Below are 12,654 nucleotides of genomic sequence, written 5' to 3'. Positions count from 1 at the left end.
TGTCCATCCCCTGCATAACTTTGTATGTCTCAATCATGTCCCCCCTCAGGCGTCTCTTTTCTAGGCTGAAGAGGCCCAAACGCCGTAGCCTTTCCTCATAAGGAAGGTGCCCCAGCCCTGTAATCAACTTAGTCGCTCTCTTTTGCACCTTTTCCATTTCCACTATGTCTTTTTTGAGATGCGGCGACCAGAACTGGACACAATACTCCAGGTGTGGCCTTACCATAGATTTGTACAACGGCATTATAATACTAGCTGTTTTGTTCTCAATACCCTTCCTAATGATCCCAAGCATAGAATTGGCCTTCTTCACTGCTGCCGCACATTGGGTCGACACTTTCATCAACCTGTCCACCACCACCCCAAGATCTCTCTCCTGATCTGTCACAGACAGCTCAGAACCCATCAGCCTATATGTGAAGTTTTGATTTTTTGCCCCAATGTGCATGACTTTACACTTACTGACATTGAAGTGCATCTGCCATTTTGCTGCCCATTCTGCCAGTCTGGAGAGATCCTTCTGGAGCTCCTCACAATCACTTCTGGTCTTCACCACTCGGAAAAGTTTGGTGTCGTCTGCAAACTTAGCCACTTCACTGCTCAACCCTGTCTCCAGGTCATTTATGAAGAGGTTGAAAAGCACCGGTCCCAGGACAGATCCTTGGGGCACACCGCTTTTCACCTCTCTCCATTATGACCAAACGGTGTCATCACTTGAGGTATTGGTGTGCATGTATTATTTATTTAATGACATTTAAAAAAAACCAAAAAACACCACACACCAGTATTTATCTGCATGTCAACACAATGTGCACATGTTGAAAATGACATATAAAGCATTAATCTAACCATAAAATAAAAGCTGCAGATCAGTGACTTGAGGCATTCTGAAAAAGGAAAAAGTTCCCTGTGAAACTGCTGGGGGTGGGGAAGGCAATGCTTAGCGCTTTTGGAAGAAAATTCCCAAGCTTTTGGAGCTACCACAGAGAAGGCCCTGCTTCTTATGGCAGTTAGCCTTGCACCCCTGTAAGATAAAATCTGAAGCAGGGCCTCATCAGATCTTAAATGGAAGGGGCAGAGGGAAGGAGCTTGTACAGGAATGTCTGCACTAGAAATTTCTATTTGAGCCCCATTTTATTTGCTTCCTTTAATTTGTTTGGATTTTTCAGTTGTTTGGTAGCCACTCTGGGGACCTCTGTTTGAGGGGAAATGCAAGATCAAAGTCTTTTAAAACAAAAAAAAAATACAATAAGTTCTCATCTCAGGCATGAACTCATTGGCCAGTCATAAGCATTCTGCTGTCTCTCAGTTTCAGTCCCATATCTGCAGTCTTTGTTCACTCACCTCCTGGGATTCAACAAGGAAGAGGGGAAGGATGACACAGATGGGAGGAGGAGAGGTAAGGGTTAGAGCAGTGGTTGTCAAACTTTTTAGCAGTGGGACCCACTTTCTAGAATGACAATCAGTCAGGACCCACCAGAAGTGATGCCATTAACCTGAAAGTGATGTCATGGCTGGAATGACATCATCAAGCAGGAAAATTTAACACCCCCTCATATGACAAAAATCAAATCTAAGTAAATTAAAAGTTTACAATTTACAATTTTTTTTTTAAATAAAGAAGAACCCTCCTAACCCTCTCAAGCAGTGGTTGATCTGTTTAAAAAAAACTTCCCCATACATCCTAAAGGCTGCAATCCTATCCACACTTACCTGGAGTGAGCCCCATTGACTATCATTGTTCAAAGCAGATACATAGCAACTGTTACCCTGCACATGCCTGATGTTGTCTGATTCTCGGAAGCTAAGCAGGGTCAGGCCTGGTTAGTACTTGGATGGGAGACCACCTGGGAATACCGGGTGCTGTAGGCTTATACCATAGTCTTTCCATGCCCGATCTCGTCTGATCTCGGAAGCTAAGCAGGGTCAGGCCTGGTTAGTACTTGGATGGGAGACCGCCTGGGAATACCGGGTGCTGTAGGCTTATACCATAGACTTTTGAGACTGAAGGTTGCCAACCAACAACTAACAGTAGCCTGTAAAAGTACAGATCTGTAACATTTCCCCAAATGCAGTCAAATGCCCCAAATGCAGTCAAACTCCCCAAATGCAGTCAAAACATTTCCCCAAATGCAAATGTGCTGTGGTAGCATCAAATTTATTAAAAATAAAATTTGTATTGAAATGAACAGAGACCCACCTGAAATTGGCTTGCAACCCACCTAGTGGGTCCCAGCCCACATTATGAGAAACACTGGGTTAGAGCATCTCTAGCTCACCACTCTCCTCCACAAGTCCTTTCCTGCTTTGTCTCTCCCCACTCTTCCTTTTCCGGTCCAGTGAGTGGAGGGGGGAGCAGAGACTAGCACATCACAAGGTGTAAGTAAGAGTTTGTGAGTCAGCCCTGTTGGAAGGAGCAACAGGAGAAGCAATGGTGGGTGAACATCAGGTATGGGAGGGCAGTACTTGACTTGGGCAGGTCCCAGGCAATACAGCAAGTGGAGGTGCGTGCATGACTGCCCATCTAGTTATGGAGGAGGCACTGGTGGCTTTGTACCCCCTGTTCCTTCCCCTTCAAAGAAAGAACAGGGGGCAGGAAGCCACTGCAGTGAGCACACTGTCCTCCAGAGAAAACTTGAAAGTGCCAGGGCAGTGACTTATGCTTCTGCATCACAGATCAAACCCAGGCACAACTTTCATCCCCCTCCCCAACACAATACTTTCCAAGGCACCTGCTCACACCTTCTACTGCAGATTACAGAAGGCTGACTAATCAAGGGGTGCACCTGCATGTGTGAACCGGGCCCTTTAACTTTCCCACCCATTGTGATAAACAGAAGCCCCTCACCCAGATGCTGTCCAAGAGGCCCCGTCTGCAATGCATGGATTTGTGTGCCTGCTGAAGGAGAGAGCGAGGAGAAGAAAAGCTATTTTCAAAATAATGAATCTTAAGAAGGCCGTTAAAGTTGTAGAAAGCCTCTTCATTATTTCTCTTTAAGGATATTTATTAACCCAGAATTGCTCTTCTCATATTTCTCTTTTATTTGTAATCTCCCCCAGGGCTAAAGTGTTATATATTTATCTTGCAGGTTAGCATTCTTTTTCTGGTGTTCCTGGAGTTATATACTGCCCTTAATTTTATTAGCCTGTATAGTATATTAAATTATGCTAAACCAAATATGTAGAGAGAGGGGAGGGGGAATTTCTCCCCCCCCCCCAGCCTAGTGTTGATCTGGTCCACTTACTACTTACACTTCTGACCAGGAGATACTGTTTGAAACATTAAGACCTTATGTAGGGGTGGTGGTGGACTTGGGTCAAAATAAAAGATTATCCCTGGCCCAGACACCACTTGAGGCACTGCACCAAATACCCCCTCCCTGCAAAATGAATTGCCACATCTACCCTGTTCCCCTCACCTGGTGGTATGCCAGCCACCTCCCACCCTGATTCCTCCTCCTCCTCCCACCCCCTGGATTTTAAAAGGAAAGAAAGCATGGAACAGGGAAGAACTTTGAGCTAGTGTCAGAGACACTCTAGCCCACCTCTCTCCTCTCCCCCACACTTCCTCATCCTCTCTTCCTTTTTGAATCCAAGGAGAAGGAGAAGTTGGCAAGGCAGCGGGCAGATGGAGGTGAGCACCCCCACCAATCCACTTCCTGAGGCAACTGGCCCAATCCTATGCATGTCTACTCAGAAACAAGTCCCATTGTGATCAATGAGACCTACTCCCAGGAAAGTAATAATAATAATAACTTTATTTTTACCCTGCCTTTCTCCCCGAAGGGACTCAAGGCGGCTTACAACAGATTAAAAAACATAATTTAAAACAAATAAAAACATTAACACATGTCATAAAAACAGCAATCAGAAAAAAAATAGGTAAAAAGAGCATAGAGCAGCAGCAAATCATAAAAGAATCAGGCCTGTAAAAAATATTAAAAGATGTTAAAAAAAGATGTTAAAAAGGCCGAGAACTCAGAAGGCTTGTTTAAACAGAAGGGTCTTCAGGCCTCGCTGAAAGGTCTCAAGAGAGGGAGCCATTCTTAAGTCAAGGGGAAGGGAGTTCCATATAGTTGGTGCCACTACTGAGAAGGCCCTGAGAAGTATGGATAGGATTGCAGCCTCAGGGCCCAATCCTATCCAACTTCCCAGCACTGGTGCAGCCGCAATGCAGCCCAAGGGCAAGGGAACAAATATTCCCATACTTCGAGGAGGCCTCTGTGACTATCTCCCCACCACAGGATGCAGTGCAAACCCCATTGGCACAGCTGCACCATCACTAGAAATTGGATAGGATTTGGCCCTCAGGGCCCAGTCCTATCCAACTTTCCAGCACCGGTGCAACCGTGATGCAGACCAAAGGTAAGGGAATAAATGTTCCCATATCTTGAGGAGGCCTCTGTGACTGCCTCCCCAGCAAAGGAGCCAGTGTATGCCCCACTGGGACAGCTGCAACGGCACTGGAAAACTGGATAGGATTGGGCCCTTAGTCAGCCTTCTGGATGAGCCAGCCCTGCACAGCTCTTGGTTTCTGAGTTGGTGCATTAAAGTGCTTTTACAGTTTTAAAGACCATCCAAATGCCAAAAAATTATGCGTTACTCAGACCAAATGAACATGGGATGTCATCACACAATTCCCCCTTGAGAGCAGCCCCTATTTTCTGCCCCCTGCCTCTTGTCAATCATTATTTTGTCCCTATTTTTGCTTTTTGGAGATGGCTTGTCTAAAATGTTATCACTGCTGCTATCATTCACATGGGTTTTCTTCCCTTCCTCTATTGAACCCGGGCCTGTGTAGATGTGGCTGATGCATTCCCACTCGGTAAAGGTGCAAGCTGAGCCTTCCTTATGATTTGACTTGAGTATCATTGAGGATTCCTGGAAGCAGCTGAACTGTCATTCCCACAGTGGCCCACTGACTTGTGTTTTAACCCTGTCAATCTGTAAGAAAGACCTTGTAGTGATGTCAACCTCTCTGCTCTCCTTTAGCTCTCCTTGAGTGGTGGCTGATATTCTCAGAAAACCGAGAAGCCCTTTCCCTGACCCTGCTGAAGGATGATCACTGTGTGACTTCAAGTCGCTGCAATCAGCTCATAAAAAGAGGCACCCTTTAGGTAAGAAGAGGCAAATGTCAGGCACCTGTGTAGCAGTTAGGCACCTGTGTAGGCACCTGATCTCCGCACTGCCTGGAGATCAATATTGCATCTTGTTCATGGCAGAGTCTGGGGGAGGGGGGGGCCTGCTGACAGATCACAAGCCACGTGGAAGGCCAAGATCCCAAGAAGTAACTATGTACACCATGGAAGTGGATGCCATTTCCAAGTTCTCTGGATCCCACTAAGTTGTCCATCAGTGGAGAGTCAAATTCTCTGTTTGTGGCATCCCACCTGGATGGTTGTTCCAAGGGTTGGTCCCACCTTGCCTGTTGCTCCAGGGGTTGCTCTCCCATGGAAGTCTGTAGGATTCAAACAGGGACAACTTTCCATGGGGCCAGATCCTGCACAAATGAGGCACAACTAAGCTCTATTGAAATCAGTAAGGCAAATTAGTTGTGACTAACTCAAGTTCCATTAGTGGCTTAAACTGGAGTTCCTGGTGCCTGAGGCAGTATGCCAGATGCTGCCCCCATTTAACCTGGCAGATTACCAGCTGAGACACTCTAGCCTGCCACTCCCCTCTCCTCCACACTTCCTCTTCCCTGCTGCCCCCCCTTCCCTTTCCAGTCCAGAGAGCAGGAAGAAGAGGCATGGTGGAGGCAGGTACCATCACCGAACTGCCTCACAGTGCAATCCTGGGCACTTCTGAGTAGAAGTGATTCCCCCAAAGTTCAATGAGGCTTATGTCCAAGTAAGTGAGCATAGGATTGCAGCCTCAGATGACCTCACATACTGGCCGGCCTTGATCATGACAAACTTTCTTAGGATACAACCCCATGGCGTGTCTTTTCCCTTTCCTTTGCTCTGCAGCAGATTTAATTTTATGTTTGTTCAAATTGGCTGTACCGGATTGCTTTTAAATTTTATTAACTTGTATTAAGCTGCTACGTGGGGCCACTGGATGGAAAAAAGCAAGAGAAATGGATACAATAAACAACAATAAACGAACACTCCTCGTTATAATCCTTCCCCCAGGTCAATATATCTGGCTACAGGTCTGACTCGCTTCCTCCAAAATCCCAGACACTTGTTCTGTGCAACTTCCCCTCTCCAAAACTGAAGCTGGGCTGCCACTAATTAAATTCTGCTTTTCAAGCAGTTTCCCCTTGCTAAATCCCCGGCAAATCATTTCTAACTCTTCCCCACTCCTCGGCAGCTAAGCTAGCTGGCCTGTAATCCCTCACCTCGAGGTGTGATCCTTTCCTGAATGCAGCTGGGTCTGGAGCTTTCGGGGCTCCAGAGCCCCACCTGTCAGGAGGGGGGGGGGCATCTAAAAATACCCGCTTAAGACCTTAGCTAATTTCTAATCCTCACTTTTCCATTAAGATGCCTGCCTGTGCCAGATGGGCTCCTTCTCCACTTGGATTTGTCCTCTTCCTTAAGAATTGCAAATCCTTCACACAACTGTTTCCTTTGTTATTGGCACACAAGCTCCTCCTCTATCACACCGCACAGGCTATGATCCAGGGTTTTAGCCTCAGTAACAACATAAGCCAAATAACTGTACGGCTCTCCACCTTCTTGGTACTGCTGCAGCTCTTTTTCCCAGGGTGACTAAGTTGGGCTTGGTTCAGATTCTGTCCCCACCTAGTGGGTGGAAGCTCCTTGGCTTGTATGGAACTCCACAGAGGGGCCAAGGGCTCCCATCTGTTTGTGAGCAGAGCAGAACAGGCTCCGTGCTCCATTGCTGGCACCTGCGTTCCTTGGATTCCTCCACTTACCAGCAAGTTGCCCAAGGAGCAGGTCCATGTTGCAAAAACAAAAAAGGAGCCAACACAAGACCAGGAGCTGGGCTGGAGTTGGCAGTACCCCAGCAATTGTCAGGTAGCACATCAAAGGTTTTATAGCTTGACCAGTCACCCCACTTCCTCCTGGAGAATCAGTGGGGCCTTGGGCACCTGGTTCCTGCTCCTAAGTAGGGCTTTGAGACAGAAGGCCTCAGTGCTGCCAAGAGTACACTGCAAATTCTATCTTGACTTGAATCCATTACTATCACTGCTTCTGGGGCCTCAGGGGTACTGAAAGGGTCTGGAATTGGAAGCTTGTGACCAGTCAGCCAGGGTGCATCAAATCCCTGACTCTGTGGATTTCCCAGGGGAGCATTTTCCATAAAGGAGTGGGTGGAGATCGACCATCCAGGCCCCTTGGCTCCCCTTCATCTCCATAAGTGCTAGTGTCAGTAGCAGGATCCTTTTCCTCAATACTTAACATTAAATTAGCATCTTCTGAGTATGAAGGGAGCTTCAAGTGTTCTTGCTTGCAACCATCCTGTAAGGTAAGTATGTGTCCCTCTACTGCAAGTAGAAAGAGAGTCTTGCCTAAGGCTCCCTGAGCAGTGTATGGCAGGAGTGAGATTTGAACTTGGAAGGTCCTGATGTGCAGCTCAGTCTCTGAGCCATCAACTCCCCCCTCCAAGATTCTGTCTGGTTCTGGTTGCAGGCACGAGTTGGTTCTGACAGGGGAGTGGCAAGACATGACACCCAGAGGCTGACTGGTTTACCATGCTGCATGTAAGGCAGGGGAGAAATACAGTAAACAGATAAACAGAACCCCCAGGTTCAGGAAGAGTCTACCTCTGAAAACCAGCTGCTTAAGGGCAACAGTGGGTGAGACTGTTGCCTTTATGTTTGGCCTGTGGGTTTTCCAGGTTTTGGTTGGAGACTTAAAACTCACCCAGCTGCTCATTCAGTGCAGCTACTAGAACAAAAAGCAGTCTCGCTGTACACCCTGCAAACAGGGCAAGTACACATTTAACATATATGTGGTTGCCCCAACCATCTCATCTGACCATAAACTGAAGGAGGAAGCAGGATCTGGAGCTAGGAACCATTTAGAGTCATGCATTCACGTTCCACCTGTTGACTGAAACTTGTTTGCTCAGAATGGAGGCATGAGCTGGGAATCACATGAGCATGATGCAAGAAGATGGCAAGGAGAGCCTGGCATTATTCCCCTGACCTACTTTTGCTGTGTGCACAACAGATTAGTCATTGGTCAATGATTTATGGTCAAACAGTGGTCAGATTAGGGGCCCACTTTCCAACCCCATTACAGCTGCAATGCAGCCCCAAGGTAAGGGAACAAATGTTCCCATACCCTGAGGAGGCCTCTGACTGCCTCCCCACCACAGGGTGCAGCGCACTCCCCTTGGCAAGGCTGCAGTGGCACTGGAAAATTGGATAGGATTGGGCCCTAGGTCAATATCTTCCTCATCCTAATTTCCACAGTTGTGACTCTGTGATAGCACAATATCGTTTGATTTTTGTGAGTCCTTGTCACACCAAATGTAAAAAGTTGAGATTCTGGGGGTGGGGGAGCAAAAGCTCTCTGATATTGGTCATTATTTTCACACTCGGGTTGCCAACTGACCAGAAAAAGAAATGCCCGGTCTGCTCTTGTGCTTTTAATGAACGGCATGATCAGCATACTTCAGCAGGCGTAGCTTTTCATTGCACAGAGAACAGCATTGTAACCCCCTGATGGCTACAGATTAAGCTGGTATCAAATGTGAAAGAGTTGGGGGGGGGAGTTGGCAGTCCTATTGTAAAGATGAATTATTTTAGCCAGTGTGGTGTAGTGGTTAGCATGTTAGGCTAGAAACTAGAAGTCTTGGGTTCAAGTTCCCACTCAACCATGTAGATTATTCAGTGACCTTGGGCTGGTCACTCTCAGCCCAATCTACTTCACAAGGTTGTTGTGAGGATAAAAAAGTGTGTGTGGTGTGTGTGTGTGTGGGGGGAATGTGTGATTCCTGGGAGGATGTAAATGTAATTTATAAATGTATGTTAGAGAGAGCAAAATTATCTTTCACCCCTAACCTGCGGCCAACACCCACAATCCATGGTGCTGTTCCATAGAACAGTCAGAGGGTGAGGATGAGATTTAATAACAGCCCGATCTTGCTAGTCTGTGGGACCCTGGTGGCGCAGAAGGATAAAAAAGTATGGCCTAAAGCTGCAATCCTATAGTACAGGGGGTCAGTCCCATTGAATACTACTGAGTAAACATGCATAGGCTTGTGCTGTAAATTAGATCAAATAAAAGCAAACCCCGCTGGTGTTAGCTGGACAGACACCCCAATACCATGCAAGCCTACTCAGAAGTAAGTCCCACTACAGTCAATGGGGTTTACTTCCAGGTAAGTGTGCATAGGATTGCAGCCTTAGAGCCCATTCCTATGCATGTCTACTCAGACGTAAGTCCCATGACAGTCAATGGGGTTTACTTCCAGGTAAGTGTCAGGCCTGTAGCCAGGATTCTAGAGGTGGGGGAGTGACTATTTTTTCAAGGAGGGCAATGATGTCAGGTATCTATACTGGTGGGCAAAATGAAAGGATAAGTCTGAAGAAACATCAAATGCCCGAAACTTCTCCAAATTTCATGAAGAGAAAATAATGTGGGTTTTTTTTTGACAGATGCACTCATTATCTGTAAAGCCATGTAACAATAATTTGCATAGAATAAATGCATCTCTGCATGCCATGGAAAATGTATTGCCTACATAGAAATAACATGCAACATATCCTTTCATTTACACACCAGTGGGATACACACGCCTGCCACCCTACAAAAGTAAAACATATCACTGTGATGCAGGTAGTATTTACTTGTATTGAAAGTGCCTAATTAACACCTATCTAACACCTATATAGCACCTATATAATACCTATCTAGTGCCTATGCAATGCCAATCTAGCGCCTACATAATGCCTATCCGCTGTATAGTGGATATATATATATAATGCCTAACACCTATCTAGTGCCTACAAAACACCTATTTAATGCCTATATAGCGCCCATATAACACCTATATAGTATCTATTTAACACCTATCTATAGCCTATCTAGCACCTACATAGCGCCTATGCAGCGCCTACATAACGCCTATACAGCGCCTATATAATGCATCTCTAACGTCTATCGAGCACCTAATGCCTATCTAGTGCCTATTTTTTTTTTTTGGCAACCTTCAGTCTCGAAAGACTCTGGTATCGCGCTCTGAAAGGTGGTTCTGGAACAGCGTCTAGTGTGGCTGAAAAGGCCAATTCGGGAGTGACAATCCCTTCCACACCAGGAGCAAGTGCAGTCTGTCCCTGGTCTGTCTCCCTGGCTATGGGCCTTCCTTCTTTGCCTCTTTGCCTCAGACTGATGGCCAAGTGTCTCTTCAAACTGGGAAAGGCCATGCTGCACAGCCTGCCTCCAAGCAGGCCGCTCAGAGGCCAGGGTTTCCCACTTGTTGAGGTCCACTCCTAAGGCCTTCAGATCCCTCTTGCAGATGTCCTTGTATCGCAGCTGTGGTCTACCTGTAGGGCACTTTCCTTGCACGAGTTCTCCATAGAGGAGATCCTTTGGGATCCGGCCATCATCCATTCTCACGACATGACCGAGCCAACGCAGGTGTCTCTGTTTCAGCAGTGCATACATGCTAGGGATTCCAGCACGTTCCAGGACTGTGTTGTTAGGAACTTTGACCTGCCAGGTGATGCCGAGAATGCGTCGGAAGCAGCGCATGTGGAAAGCGTTCAGTTTCCTCTCCTGTTGTGAGCGGAGAGTCCATGACTCGCTGCAGTACAGAAGTGTACTCAGGACGCAAGCTCTGTAGACCTGGATCTTGGTATGTTCCGTCAGCTTCTTGTTGGACCAGACTCTCTTTGTGAGTCTGGAAAACGTGGTAGCTGCTTTACCGATGTGTGTGTTTAGCCTGGTATCGAAAGAAAGAGTGTCGGAGATTGTTGAGCCAAGGTACACAAAGTCATGGACAACCTCCAGTTCATGCGCAGAGATTGTAATGCTGGGAGGTGAGTCCACATCCTGAACCATGACCTGTGTTTTCTTTAAGCTGATCGTCAGTCCAAAATCTTGGCAGGCCTTGCTAAAATGATCCATGAGCTGCTGGAGATCTTTGGCAGAGTGGGCAGTGACAGCTGCATCGTCGGCAAAGAGGAAGTCACGCAGACATTTCAGCTGGACTTTGGACTTTGCTCTCAGTCTGGAGAGGTTGAAGAGCTTTCCGTCTGATCTGGTCCGGAGATAGATGCCTTCTGTTGCAGTTCCAAAGGCCTGCTTCAGCATGACAGCGAAGAAAATCCCAAACAAGGTTGGTGCAAGAACACAGCCCTGCTTCACGCCACTTCGGATGTCAAAGGGGTCTGATGTGGAGCCATCGAAGACAACAGTGCCCTTCATGTCCTTGTGGAAGGATCTGATGATGCTGAGGAGCCTGGGTGGACATCCGATCTTGGGGAGAATCTTGAAGAGGCCGTCCCTGCTGACCAGGTCGAAAGCCTTCGTGAGATCTATGAAGGCTATAAAGAGTGGCTGTCGTTGTTCCCTGCATTTCTCCTGCAGTTGTCTAAGGGAGAATACCATATCAGTGGTGGACCTGTTGGCTCGGAATCCGCACTGCGATTCTGGATAGACGCTCTCTGCAAGTACCTGGAGCCTCTTTAGTGCAACTCGGGCAAACAACTTTCCTACAACGCTAAGGAGAGAGATGCCACGGTAGTTGTTGCAGTCACCCCTGTCACCTTTGTTCTTGTACAGCGTGATGATGTTTGCATCCCTCATGTCTTGAGGTACTCCACCTTCTCTCCAGCAGAGACAGAGGATTTCATGCAGCTCAGTGACGATGATCTCTTTGCAGCACTTTAGGACTTCAGCAGGGATGCTGTCTTTTCCTGGTGCCTTGCCAAAGGCAAGGGAGTCCAGGGCCACGTGAAGTTCTTCTAGGGTTGGTTCACTGTCAAGCTCCTCCAACACAGGCAGACACTCAATGTTGTTCAGCGCTACATAACACCTTAGCACCTACATAACACCTATCTAACGCCTATCTAGCGCCTATCTAGCACCTATATAATTGCGGCTGACACATTGCTGATGCATTGATACATGTTAAAATAAACTTTATTTACTTTACATCAAAGCAAGAGGAAAGATATGCATGTCAAATACAGTCACGTCATTGGAACACTAGTTTTTTTTACAATTTTCATTACTTTTAAAAAGCAAAGTACAGAAGATTTGAATGTATGGAATCTACCTGGTTGAGCTGAATCAGCTTTCTGATTTGAATCTCCTTAGAACCAGGTATGGATTCAGATACATGCCTTGGCATAAGAAGTAAGTCCCATTACAGTCAATGGGGTTTACTTCCAGCTAAGTGTGCATAGGATTGCAGCCTTAGAGCACATGCCTATGCATGTCTACTCAGAAGTAAGTCCCATTACAGTCAATGGGGCTTACTCCCAGGTAAGTGCGCATAGGATTCATGCCTTACTCCCAAAGAAGCGCTCGTAGACACAGCAGCGGCTCCCCCACGCTGTCCACCCCAACCACCTGACTCAGCACAATTGAAGGCTCAGGCCTTACAATCAGCATCACCCAGCGCGCACAGTGATTCAGCAGAACCAGGGGAAACTCCGAGAAGGAACTGGATTGGCTGCGCGTGGGCACAACGTCATCAGCAACCGGATTGGTGGGGGAGGCGGAAGTATTG

The 12,654-nt window shown here is 47.0% G+C and overlaps 1 pseudogene; it reads left to right on the top strand.

Moving 5' to 3' along the window:
* The first annotated feature begins 1,869 nt into the window (after nucleotides 1–1,869).
* Nucleotides 1,870–1,984, top strand: LOC136634007 (5S ribosomal RNA; annotated as a pseudogene).
* The last annotated feature ends 10,670 nt before the right edge of the window (nucleotides 1,985–12,654 follow it).

Source organism: Tiliqua scincoides, chromosome 13 (genome assembly GCF_035046505.1).
Source record: "Tiliqua scincoides isolate rTilSci1 chromosome 13, rTilSci1.hap2, whole genome shotgun sequence".
Lineage (NCBI taxonomy): Eukaryota > Metazoa > Chordata > Lepidosauria > Squamata > Scincidae > Tiliqua > Tiliqua scincoides.
This window is presented reverse-complemented; position numbering and strand designations above follow the sequence as displayed.